The sequence below is a fragment of the Lutra lutra genome, chromosome 5, assembly GCF_902655055.1.
Source record: "Lutra lutra chromosome 5, mLutLut1.2, whole genome shotgun sequence".
Classification (NCBI taxonomy): Eukaryota; Metazoa; Chordata; class Mammalia; order Carnivora; family Mustelidae; genus Lutra; species Lutra lutra.
The window spans coordinates 38,612,809-38,624,291 of NC_062282.1; the positions used below are offsets into that span (position 1 = coordinate 38,612,809).

Consider the following 11,483-nt stretch of genomic DNA (forward strand, 5'->3'; position numbering starts at 1 on the left):
CCAGAAGCCTGACCAGATTTCCTACAGTAAACACTGAAAATAAATGAATAAATAAATAAATAAATAAAACCTCTCTTAGGCATATTTCCTAAAGGGAAAGAACAAAAGGAGCCATTTTGAAATATGCAAGAGCATTCTGTTCTTTTTTTAAAATTAATTTATTTTTTATTATGTTAAATTAGTCAACATATAGTACATTATTCATTTTTGATGTGGTGTTCAATGACTCATTAGTTCTTTTTAATAAGGCCTGCCTTCAGGGGAAACTAGTTAACCAGAACCTAATTAGCTAGAGTATTAACTGGAGTCAAACTAAATTGGGGAAGGGTACTACCCAATTCCAGCCAGCTTTAGTCATCCTGTCCCATGTAAGGGGAGAGAAAAAACCAGAAACACTTGTGAAGTTCACAGTCTAGATGCATAGGGTCACTAAAAAACTGACACCCAATTATAGCACTATAGAATGTTTTCCTTCCCTCCTCATCTCACTACATTGCGAAAGGCCTTTTATAGCAGTGTTATTTACCTGTTACATCATATCAGGCTATCAAGAAAAAAATTACAATGAAATTTGAACAGACAGAGCATGCATCAGTGGCAGACATGGCAGGGATATTAGAATTATCAGATAGAGAATTTAAAACAACCGTGATTATTATGTTAAGAGCTCTAATGGATAAAGCTAACAGCATATAAGAACAGAGAGCCATAAATGCTAAGAGAAAAATTTTTTTTAAATGCCAGAGATAAAAAGCACTGTAATCAAAATGGAGAGAGACTGAAGGACTTACAAGTATATTGGACACAGCTGAAGAAAGAATCTCTGAGTTAGAGGATATATCACTAGAGCCCTCAAAACCAAATAAATAAATAAATAAGAACAAAGACTGAGGAAAAAAAAGATGAAGGAACAGACTACCCAAGGGCTGTGGGATAACTACAAAAGGTATAACATAAGTATAATGGGAATATCAAAAGGAGAAGGCAACCATACATGAACAGGACAAATATTTAAAATAATGATTGAGAATCCCTACAAATTAATATCAGACACGAAACCACAGATCCTGAAAGCTCAGAGAACACCAAGAGTAAACCATAAGGTCATCTACAGACTCTGGATAATTATGATATATATGCCAATGTAGGATTAACCTTGGTTAAAAAACAAAACAAAACAAACAAAAAAAAAAAAAAAAGCTCTTCTAGCAAGTGAGAATGGGGGAAAATATGCAGGTGTGAGGGCGGAAGGTACATGGGAAATTTCTGTAAATTTCTCTCAATTTTGTTGTAAACTAAAATAGTTAAGTCAAAAAAAAAAGTGGGGGAGGCGCCTGGGAGTCTCAGTTGGTTGGACGACTGCCTTCAGCTCAGGTCATGATCCTGGAGTCCCGGGATCGAGTCCCACCTCAGGATCCCTGCTCAGTGGGGAGTCTGCTTCTCCTGCTGACCTCTCTCCTTTCGTGCTCTCTCTCTCTCTCTCTCTCTCTCTCTCTCTCTAATAAATAAAATAAAATCTTAAAAAAAAAAAGAAATTCTTATTATGAATCAGGGCTGGAGATAGAGTATGCAAAAAAAATTTTTTCATATGCTAGGAGAAAATATTTGAAAAATCCATATAAGATAAAAGCTATGGATCCAGAAAAACAATATGTATATACATACATAAATATAGGTAGATATATTATGTGTACATAATATATAAATATATATAAATATATCTACCTATATTTATGTATGTATACATCCATACCTCCAACAAGAAGAAAATAACCCAATAAAAATTTGATGGAATTCTTGAACAGACAATGCACCAAGGAAGATATATGGATGGCAAATAAGCACATTAGAAGATACTTATAATTATCTGACTTTAGGGAAATGAAAATTAAGTAAATTTTATACCATCATTGTAGGTACCTACATCAAACAGAATGATTTTATATTTTTTAAAGAAAAAATAAAATACCATGTAGCTAATAAGAATTTAAGACAACAAAATCTCATACATTGCTTGTGGAAACTCAAAACATACAGTCAGGGGCACCTGGGTGGCTCAGTGCTTAAGCCTCTGCCTTCAGCTCAGGTCATGATCTCAGGGTCCTGGGATAGAGTCCCACATGGGGCTCTCTGCTCTGCGGGGAACCTGCTTCCTCCTCTCTCTCTCTCTCTCTGCCTGCCTCTCTGCCCACTTGTGATCTCTTTCTGTCAAATAAATTAAAAAAAAAAATCTTTAAAAAAAAAACATACAGTCAACTTTGGAAAGGTTTGTAGTTCCCTTTAAAATTAAACACACTTAAAAAATAATAAAATTAAACACACATTTACCATACAACCTAGCAAATCTACTAGTTATTTACCTAAGAGAAATAAAAACTTATGTTTACATAAAAACTTGTATGCAAATGTTTAGAGCAGCACTACTTATGATTGCCAACAACTAGAAACAACTCAAATGTCCTTCAACTGGTAATGGCTAAACAAACTGGTATATCCATATAATGAAGTACTAATTAGTAATAAAATTAACAAAGCTATTGATACCCACAACAATCTGGATAAATTGCAAACACATTCTGCTAAGTAAAGGAAACCAGCCCAAAAGAGTACACATGGTATGATTTCATTTATATGACATTTGGAAAAACGTAATACTAAATGGACAAAAGATAGATCAGCAGTGGGCAGGGGCTAGGGTTGGCAGGAGTTGACTACAAATGAGCAATAGGAAATTTGGAGGGATGATGGAGCCCTTCTAATTCTTGGCTGTGGTAGGCAGGTCACAGAATTGTATATATTTGCCCAAACTCAAAGAAATGTACACTTTTCAGAATTATACTGCTCCTTTCAATCAAGAACTTATAAAATGTCTACGTGAAAAATTATGGTCCCAACCTACTTCTTCTAAATTAGTTTTTAATTTGTGGGGCACCTGGGTGGCTCAGTGGGTTAAAGCCTCTGCCTTCGGTTCAGGTCATGATCCCAGAGTCCTGGGATCAAGCCCCACATCGGGCTCTCTGCTCAGTGGGGAGCCTGCTTCCTCCCTCTCTCTCTGCCTGCCTCTCTGCCTGCTTGTGATCTCTGTCTGTCAAATAAATAAATAAATAAAATCTAAAAAAAAATAAAAATAAAAATAGATTAGTTTTTAATTTGATTAATGAAATTTATTTAACATTATTTTTAACTTAAAAAAAAAGTCATAAAGTAAGATGTCTAGTTATTTAAGCCTGCATAAGGAAACAAGAGTTCCAAAATGCAGAGTGGATTAGTTTTGAATAATATGATTTGTTTGTAATAACAGTCCAAATTAAACTCAGTATAGGCTCACTGTATTCTAAGCAAATTAATAAAAAACAGAGATACCTAACTATTTAATTAAAAAGATAAATAAAATAAATTATAATTTACAGTAGGTGTTGGGAAGTAAAACTAGAGTGGCTTTGCAATAGTAAAAGATAAAAAGACAAGGAAACTGTGTACAAAGTGTGAATAAAAAAAAGGTTGTACCTCAAGAATGTTACCTAAAATAGGATAGCTCAAGGAACATTAGTCATGAAGGAAAATTAAAAGTAAAATAAGAAAACAAGCTTTGCACAGTGGCAGTATCATAGCCAATGAGGTTTATCCGAGGCATGATTATTGCTAATTGAAAAATAAGAAAACATAAGGCCTGAAGTAGTTTTAGTGTAAGAGATGGAAATCCGGGAGTCATTTGCACATTTGACAGTTAAAGACATTTGAATTGATTAAGTTCAGAATGGAATAACGTATCAAGATGAAAGAAAAGAGTTACATGGAAAGGCCTTTGGGGGATCTATATATATGTGGACACAGGTAAAGGAGAAAGGGGGGAAAATATGTCCACAGAAGGAAATAACAGCAGAGGTAATTAAAATATATTCAATTAAATATTGAAAGCAATTATATATATATGTATATACATATATATGTGCTATTTCTCACTTAACTTTTTTAAAAACATAAGGGAAAATCAAGTGAAAAGTATTAATGACTAGTAAATGTAAGAGGTAGGGATGAAGGTTTAGTCCGTTTCACCCCAAATCTTATTCTCCCATTTTTATCACAATTTTCCAAGCTCATGGATGAATTATTGGTCTCTTGTTTTAATTATTTTTTAAATGATTACATATGAACAGTTGGAAAAGTGTGCACAAGCTATAATCTATATGATAGGAGAAATTTTGCTTTTTATTAATTGTAGGAAATTAAATACATCAGTATTTTCAATTCTTAAACACAATTACCTCTATTCTCGTCATGGAATCAAATATTTGCAGGCCTCTTAACTTCAATTTGCTCAAAAAACAAACAAAAACAAATAACCCACTCATCTTGTGTCATATGATTAATTAGGAAGATAAAAATGCTTCTTGAGGAGTCAAGATGGCGGAGAAGTAGCAGGCTGAGACTACTTCGGGTAGCGGGAGATCAGCTAAATAGCTTATCTAAAGATTGCAAACACCTACAAATCCAACGGGAGATTGAAGAGAAGAAGAACACCAATTCTAGAAACAGAAAATCAACCGCTATCTGAAAGGTAGGACTGGCGGAAAAGTGAATCCAAAGCGACGGGAAGATAGACCGTGGGGGGAGAGGCCGGCTCCCGGCGAGCGGTGGAGCAACGGAGCAAAATCAGGATTTTGAAAGTCTGTTCCGCTCAGCGTCATTGCTCCAGAGGCTTAACTGGGGTGAAGCCCAGGCGGGGTCAGCGCGGCCTCAGGTCCCGCAGGGTCGCAGAAGGATCGGGGGTGTCTGAGTGTCACAGAGCTTACCAGTATTAGAACGGGGAAGCCGGCTACAGAGACAGAGCCGAGGAGTGACTCTCAGCTCGGGGTTGCCTTGAACCGGTCGCAGGCTCGGTCGGCTCGGAGCGCGGCCGGAGGCCAGGGTGACGGGAGTCATTGGGCGCTGTTCTCTGGGGGCGCACTGAGGAGTGGGGCCCCGGGCTCTCGGCTTCTCCGGCCGGAGACCGGGAGGCCGCCATCTTCATTCCCATCCTCCGGAACTCTACGGAAAGCGTTCAGGGAACAAAAGCTCCCGAAAGCAAACCCGAGCGGATTACTCAGCACGGCCCCAGGTAAGGGCGGCGCAACTCCGCCTGGGGCAAAGACGCTTGAGAATCACTACAACAGGCCCCTCCCCCAGAAGATCAACAGGAAACCCAGCCAGGACCAAGTTCACCTACCAAGGAGTGCAGTTTCAATACCAAGGAGAGCGACGAATTTCCAGAGGAGAAGAAAGCAAAGCACAGAACTCATGGCTTTCTCCCCATGATTTTTTAGCCTTGTAGTTAATTTAATTTTTTTTTTTTTTCAATTTTTTTTTTCTTTTTCTCTTCTTCTGCCAAATTTTTTTAACTTTTACCGTTTTCTTTTTTAACGTTCTTTAAATAGTTTATCTAAAATATATATATATTTTTTCCTCTTTTTATATTTTTTCTTTATCGGCTTTCTTTTTTTAAATAGTTTCTTTTTTTTTTTTCTTTTTGAACCCCTTTTTATCCACTTTCTCCCCCCTCACAATTTGGGATCTCTTCTGATTTGGCTAAAGCATATTTTCCTGGGGTTGTTGCCACCCTTTTAGTATTTTACTTGCTCCTTCATAAACTCTTATCGGGACAAAATGACAAGGCGAAAAAATTCACAACAAAAAAAAAAAGAACAAGAGGCAGTACCAAAGGCTAGGGACCTAATCAATACAGACATTGGTAATATGTCAGATATAGAGTTCAGAATGATGATTCTCAAGGTTCTAGCCGGGCTTGAAAAAGGCATGGAAGATATTAAAGCAACCCTCTCGGGAGATATAAAAGCCCTTTCTGGAGAAATAAAAGAACTAAAATCTAACCAAGTTGAAATCAAAAAAGCTATTAATGAGGTGCAATCAAAAATGGAGGCTCTCACTGCTAGGATAAATGAGGCAGAAGAAAGAATTAGCGATATAGAAGACCAAATGACAGGGAATAAAGAAGCTGAGCAAGAGGGACAAACAGCTACTGGACAACGAGGGGAGAATTTGAGAGATAAGTGACACCATAAGACGAAACAGCATTAGAATAATTGGGATTCCAGAAGAAGAGGAAACAGAGAGGGGAGCAGAAGGTATATTGGAGAGAATTATGGAGAGAATTTCCCCAATATGGCAAAGGGAACAAGCATCAAAATTCAAGAGGTTCAGAGAACCCCCCTCAAAATCAATAAGAATAGGTCCACACCCCGTCACCTAATAGTAAAATTGACAAGTCTTAGTGACAAAGAAAAGACCCTGAAAGCAGCCCGGGAAAAGAAGTCTGTAACGTACAATGGTAAAAATATTAGATTGGCAGCAGACTTATCCACAGAGACCTGGCAGGCCAGAAAGAGCTGGCATGATATATTCAGAGTACTAAATGAGAAAAACATGCAGCCAAGAATACTATATCCAGCTAGGCTATCATTGAAAATAGACGGAGAGATTAAAAGCTTCCAGGACAAACAAAAACTGAAAGAATTTGCAAACACCAAACCAACTCTACAGGAAATATTGAAAGGGGTCCTCTAAGCAAAGAGAGACCCTAAAAGTAGTAGATCAGAAAGAAACAGAGACAATAAACAATAACAGTCACCTTACAGCTAATACAATGGCACTAAAGTCATATCTCTCAATACTTACCCTGAATGTTAATGGGCTAAATGCCCCAATCAAAAGACACAGGGTATCAGAATGGATAAAAAAACAAAACCCATCTATATGTTGCCTACAAGAAACTCATCTTAAACCCGAAGACACCTCCAGGTTTAAAGTGAGGGGGTGGAAAAGAATTTACCATGCTAATGGACATCAGAAGAAAGCAGGAGTGGCAATCCTTATATCAGATCAATTAGATTTTAAGCCAAAGACTATAATAAGAGATGAGGAAGGACACTATATCATACTCAAAGGAACTGTCCAACAAGAAGATGTAACAATTTTAAATATCTATGCCCCTAACGTGGGAGCAGCCAACTATATAAACCAATTAATAACAAAATCAAAGAAACACATCGACAAGAATACAATAATAGTAGGGGATTTTAACACTCCCCTCACTGAAATGGACAGATCATCCAAGCAAAAGATCAACAAGGAAATCAAGGCCTTAAATGACACACTGGACCAGATGGACATCCCAGATATATTCAGAACATTTCATCCCAAAGCAACAGAATACTCATTCTTCTTTAGTGCACATGGAACATTCTCCAGAATAGATCACATTCTTGGTCCTAAATCAAGTCTCAACCGGTATCAAAAGAATGGAGTCATTCCCTGCATATTTTCAGACCACAATGCTCTAAAGCTAGAACTCAATCACAAGAGGAAATTTGGAAAGAACCCAAATACATGGAGACTAAACAGCATCCTTCTAAAGAATGAATGGGTCAACCAGGAAATTAAAGAAGAATTGAAAAAATTCATGGAAACAAATGATAATGAAAACACAACGGTTCAGAATCTGTGGGACACAACAAAGGCAGTCCTGAGAGGAAAATACATAGCGGTACAAGCCTTTCTCAAGAAACAAGAAAGGTCTCAGGTACACAACCTAACCCTACACCTAAAGGAGCTGGAGAAAGAACAAGAAAGAAACCCTAAACCCAGCAGGAGAAGAGAAATCATAAAGATCAGAGCAGAAATCAATGAAATAGAAACCAAAAAAAAAAAAAAAAAAAAAAAACAATAGAACAAATCAACGAAACTAGGAGCTGGTTCTTTGAAAGAATTAATAAGATTGATAAACCCCTGGCCAGACTTATCAAAAAGAAAAGAGAAAGGACCCAAATAAATAAAATCATGAATGAAAGAGGAGAGATCACAACGAACACCAAAGAAATACAGACAATTATAAGAACATACTATGAGCAACTCTACGCCAACAAATTTGACAATCTGGAAGAAATGGATGCATTCCGAGAGACATATAAACTACCACAACTGAACCAGGAAGAAATAGAAAGCCTCAACAGACCCATAACCAGTAAGGAGATTGAAACAGTCATCAAAAATCTCCAAACAAACAAAAGCCCAGGGCCAGACGGCTTCCCGGGGGAATTCTACCAGACATTTAAAGAAGAACTAATTCCTATTCTCCTGAAACTGTTCCAAAAAATAGCAATAGAAAGAAAACTTCCAAACTCATTTTATGAGGCCAGCATCACCTTGATCCCAAAACCAGACAAGGATCCCAACAAAAAAGAGAACTACAGACCAATATCCTTGATGAACACAGATGCAAAAATTCTCGCCAAAATACTAGCCAATAGGATTCAACAGTACATGAAAAGGATTATTCACCACGACCAAGTGGGATTTATTCCAGGGCTGCAAGGTTGGTTCAACATCCGCAAATCAATCAATGTGATACAACACATTAATAAAAGAAAGAACAAGAACCATATGATACTCTCCATAGATGCTGAAAAAGCATTTGACAAAGTAGAGCATCCCTTCCTGATCAAAACTCTTCAAAGTGTAGGGATAGACGGCACATACCTCAATATTATCAAAGCCATCTATGAAAAACCCACCGCAAATATCATTCTCAATGGAGAAAAACTGAAAGCTTTTCCGCTAAGGTCAGGAACACTGCAGGGATGTCCGTTATCACCACTGCTATTCAACATAGTACTAGAAGTCCTAGCCTCAGCAATCAGACAACAAAAGGAAATTAAAGGCATCCAAATCGGCAAAGAAGAAGTCAAACTATCACTCTTCGCAGATGATATGATACTCTATGTGGAAAACCCAAAAGACTCCACTCCAAAACTGCTAGAACTTGTACAGGAATTCAGTAAAGTGTCAGGATATAAAATCAATGCACAGAAATCAGTTGCATTTCTCTACACCAACAACAAGACAGAAGAAAGAGAAATTAAGGAGTCCATCCCATTTACAATTGCACCCAAAGCTATAAGATACCTAGGAATAAACCTAACCAAAGAGACTAAGAATCTATACACAGAAAACTATAAAGTACTCATGAAAGAAATTGAGGAAGACACAAAGAAATGGAAAAATGTTCCATGCTCCTGGATTGGAAGAATAAATATTGTGAAAATGTCTATGCTACCTAAAGCAATCTACACATTTAATGCAATTCCTATCAAAGTACCATCCATTTTTTTCAAAGAAATGGAACAAATAATCCAAAATTTATATGGAACCAGAAAAGACCTCGAATAGCCAAAGGAATATTGAAAAAGAAAACCAAAGTTGGTGGCATCACAATTCCGGACTTCAAGCTCTATTACAAAGCTGTCATCATCAAGACAGCATGGTACTGGCACAAAAACAGACACATAGATCAATGCAACAGAATAGAGAGCCCAGAAATGGACCCTCAACTCTATGGTCAACTCATCTTCGACAAAGCAGGAAAGAATGTCCAATGGAAAAAAGACAGCCTCTTCAATAAATGGTGTTGGGAAAATTGGACAGCCACATGCAGAAAAATGAAATTGGATCATTTCCTTACACCACACACGAAAATAGACTCAAAATGGATGAAGGATCTCAATGTGAGAAAGGAATCCATCAAAATCCTTGAGGAGAACACAGGCAGCAACCTCTTCGACCTCAGCCGCAGCAACATCTTCCTAGGAACATCACCAAAGGCAAGGGAAACAAGGGCAAAAATGAACTATTGGGATTTTATCAAGATGAAAACTTTTGCACAGCAAAGGAAACAGTTAACAAAACAAAAGACAACTGACAGAATGGGAGAAGATATTTGCAAATGACATATCAGATAAAGGGCTAGTGTCCAAAATCTATAAAGAACTTAGCAAACTCAACACCCAAAGAACAAATAATCAATCAAGAAATGGGCAGAGGACATGAACAGACATTTCTGCAAAGAAGACATCCAGATGGCCAACAGACACATGAAAAAGGGCTCCATATCACTCGGCATCAGGGAAATACAAATCAAAACCACCATGAGATATCACCTCACACCAGTCAGAATGGCTAAAATTAACAAGTCAGGAATGACAGATGCTGGCAAGGATGTGGAGAAAGGGGAACCCTCCTACACTGTTGGTGGGAATGCAAGCTGGTGCAACCACTCTGGAAAACAGCATGGAGGTTCCTCAAAATGTTGAAAATAGAACTGCCCTATGACCCAGCAATTGCACTGCTGGGTATTTACCCTAAAGATACAAACGTAGTGATCCGAAGGGGCACGTGCACCCGAATGTTTATAGCAGCCATGTCTACAATAGCCAAACTATGGAAAGAACCTAGATGTCCATCAACAGACGAATGGATAAAGAAGATGTGGTATATATACACAAAGGAATACTATGCAGCCATCAAAAGAAATGAAATCTTGCCATTTGCGACGACGTGGATGGAACTAGAGGGTATCATGCTTAGCGAAATAAGTCAATCGGAGAAAGACAACTATCATATGATCTCCCTGATATGAGGGAGGGGAGATGCAACATGGGGGGTTAAGGGGGTAGGAGAAGAATAAATGTAACAAGATGGGATTGGGAGGGAGACAAACCATAAGTGACTCTTAATCTCACAAAACTAACTGAGGGTTGATGGGGGGAGGGGTGTTGGAAGAGGGGAGGTGGGGTTATGGATATTGGGGAGGGTATGTGCTATGGTGAGTGCTGTGAAGAGTGTGTAAACCTGGCGATTCGCAGACCTGTACCCCTGGGGATAAAAATATATGTATAAAGCTGTAAAAAAAAAAAAAAAAAAAAAAAGAAAGAAAAAAGAAAGGATGAATACCCAAGTTTTGTAGCAACGTGGACGGGACTGAAAGAGATTATGCTAAGTGAAATAAGTCAAGCAGAGAGAGTCAATTATCATATGGTTTCACTTGTTTGTGGAGCATAACAAATAGCATGGAGGACAAGGGGAGATGGAGAGGAGAAGGGAGTTGAGGGAAATTGGAAGGGGAGGTGAACCATAAGAGACTATGGACTCTGAAAAACAATCTGAGAATTTTGAAGGGGTGGGGGGGTGGGAGGTTGGGGGCACCAGGTGGTGGGTATTGTAGCGGGCACGGATTGCATGGAGCACTGGGTGTGGTGCAAAAATAATGAATACTGTTATGCTGAAAAAATAAAAAAAAATTTAAAAAAATGCTTCTTAAAAACCTCTTCTATTTCAAGAACATCCTCTTCCAGACCTTCCACCTCTTTCTCTCCTATAAACCAGGGGATTAAGATGAATGATGATTTTGCAGGGATATAAAACAACTTTTCAGGGATAGGGATTCATAAGTATTTATGTTTTTAACCTTTTAAAAAGTAAAAGAATGAGTAAGGCATACAAAAGACAGTTTGGTGAGCTTGACTATACTTCCAGGTACAGAGCAAGAGAGAAGGTATTTGTTTTAGTTAAAAAAAAAAAAAAAAGTTACTAAGTAGCACGTCAAGTCTATTAGGCAATTAAATTCAAGAAACCCCAGACTACTAATCCCACTG

The 11,483-nt window shown here is 37.9% G+C and overlaps 1 pseudogene; it reads left to right on the forward strand.

The window, feature by feature from the left end:
• Positions 1-3,585: 3,585 nt before the first annotated feature.
• On the forward strand, positions 3,586-3,755 carry LOC125101358 (uncharacterized; annotated as a pseudogene).
• The last annotated feature ends 7,728 nt before the right edge of the window (positions 3,756-11,483 follow it).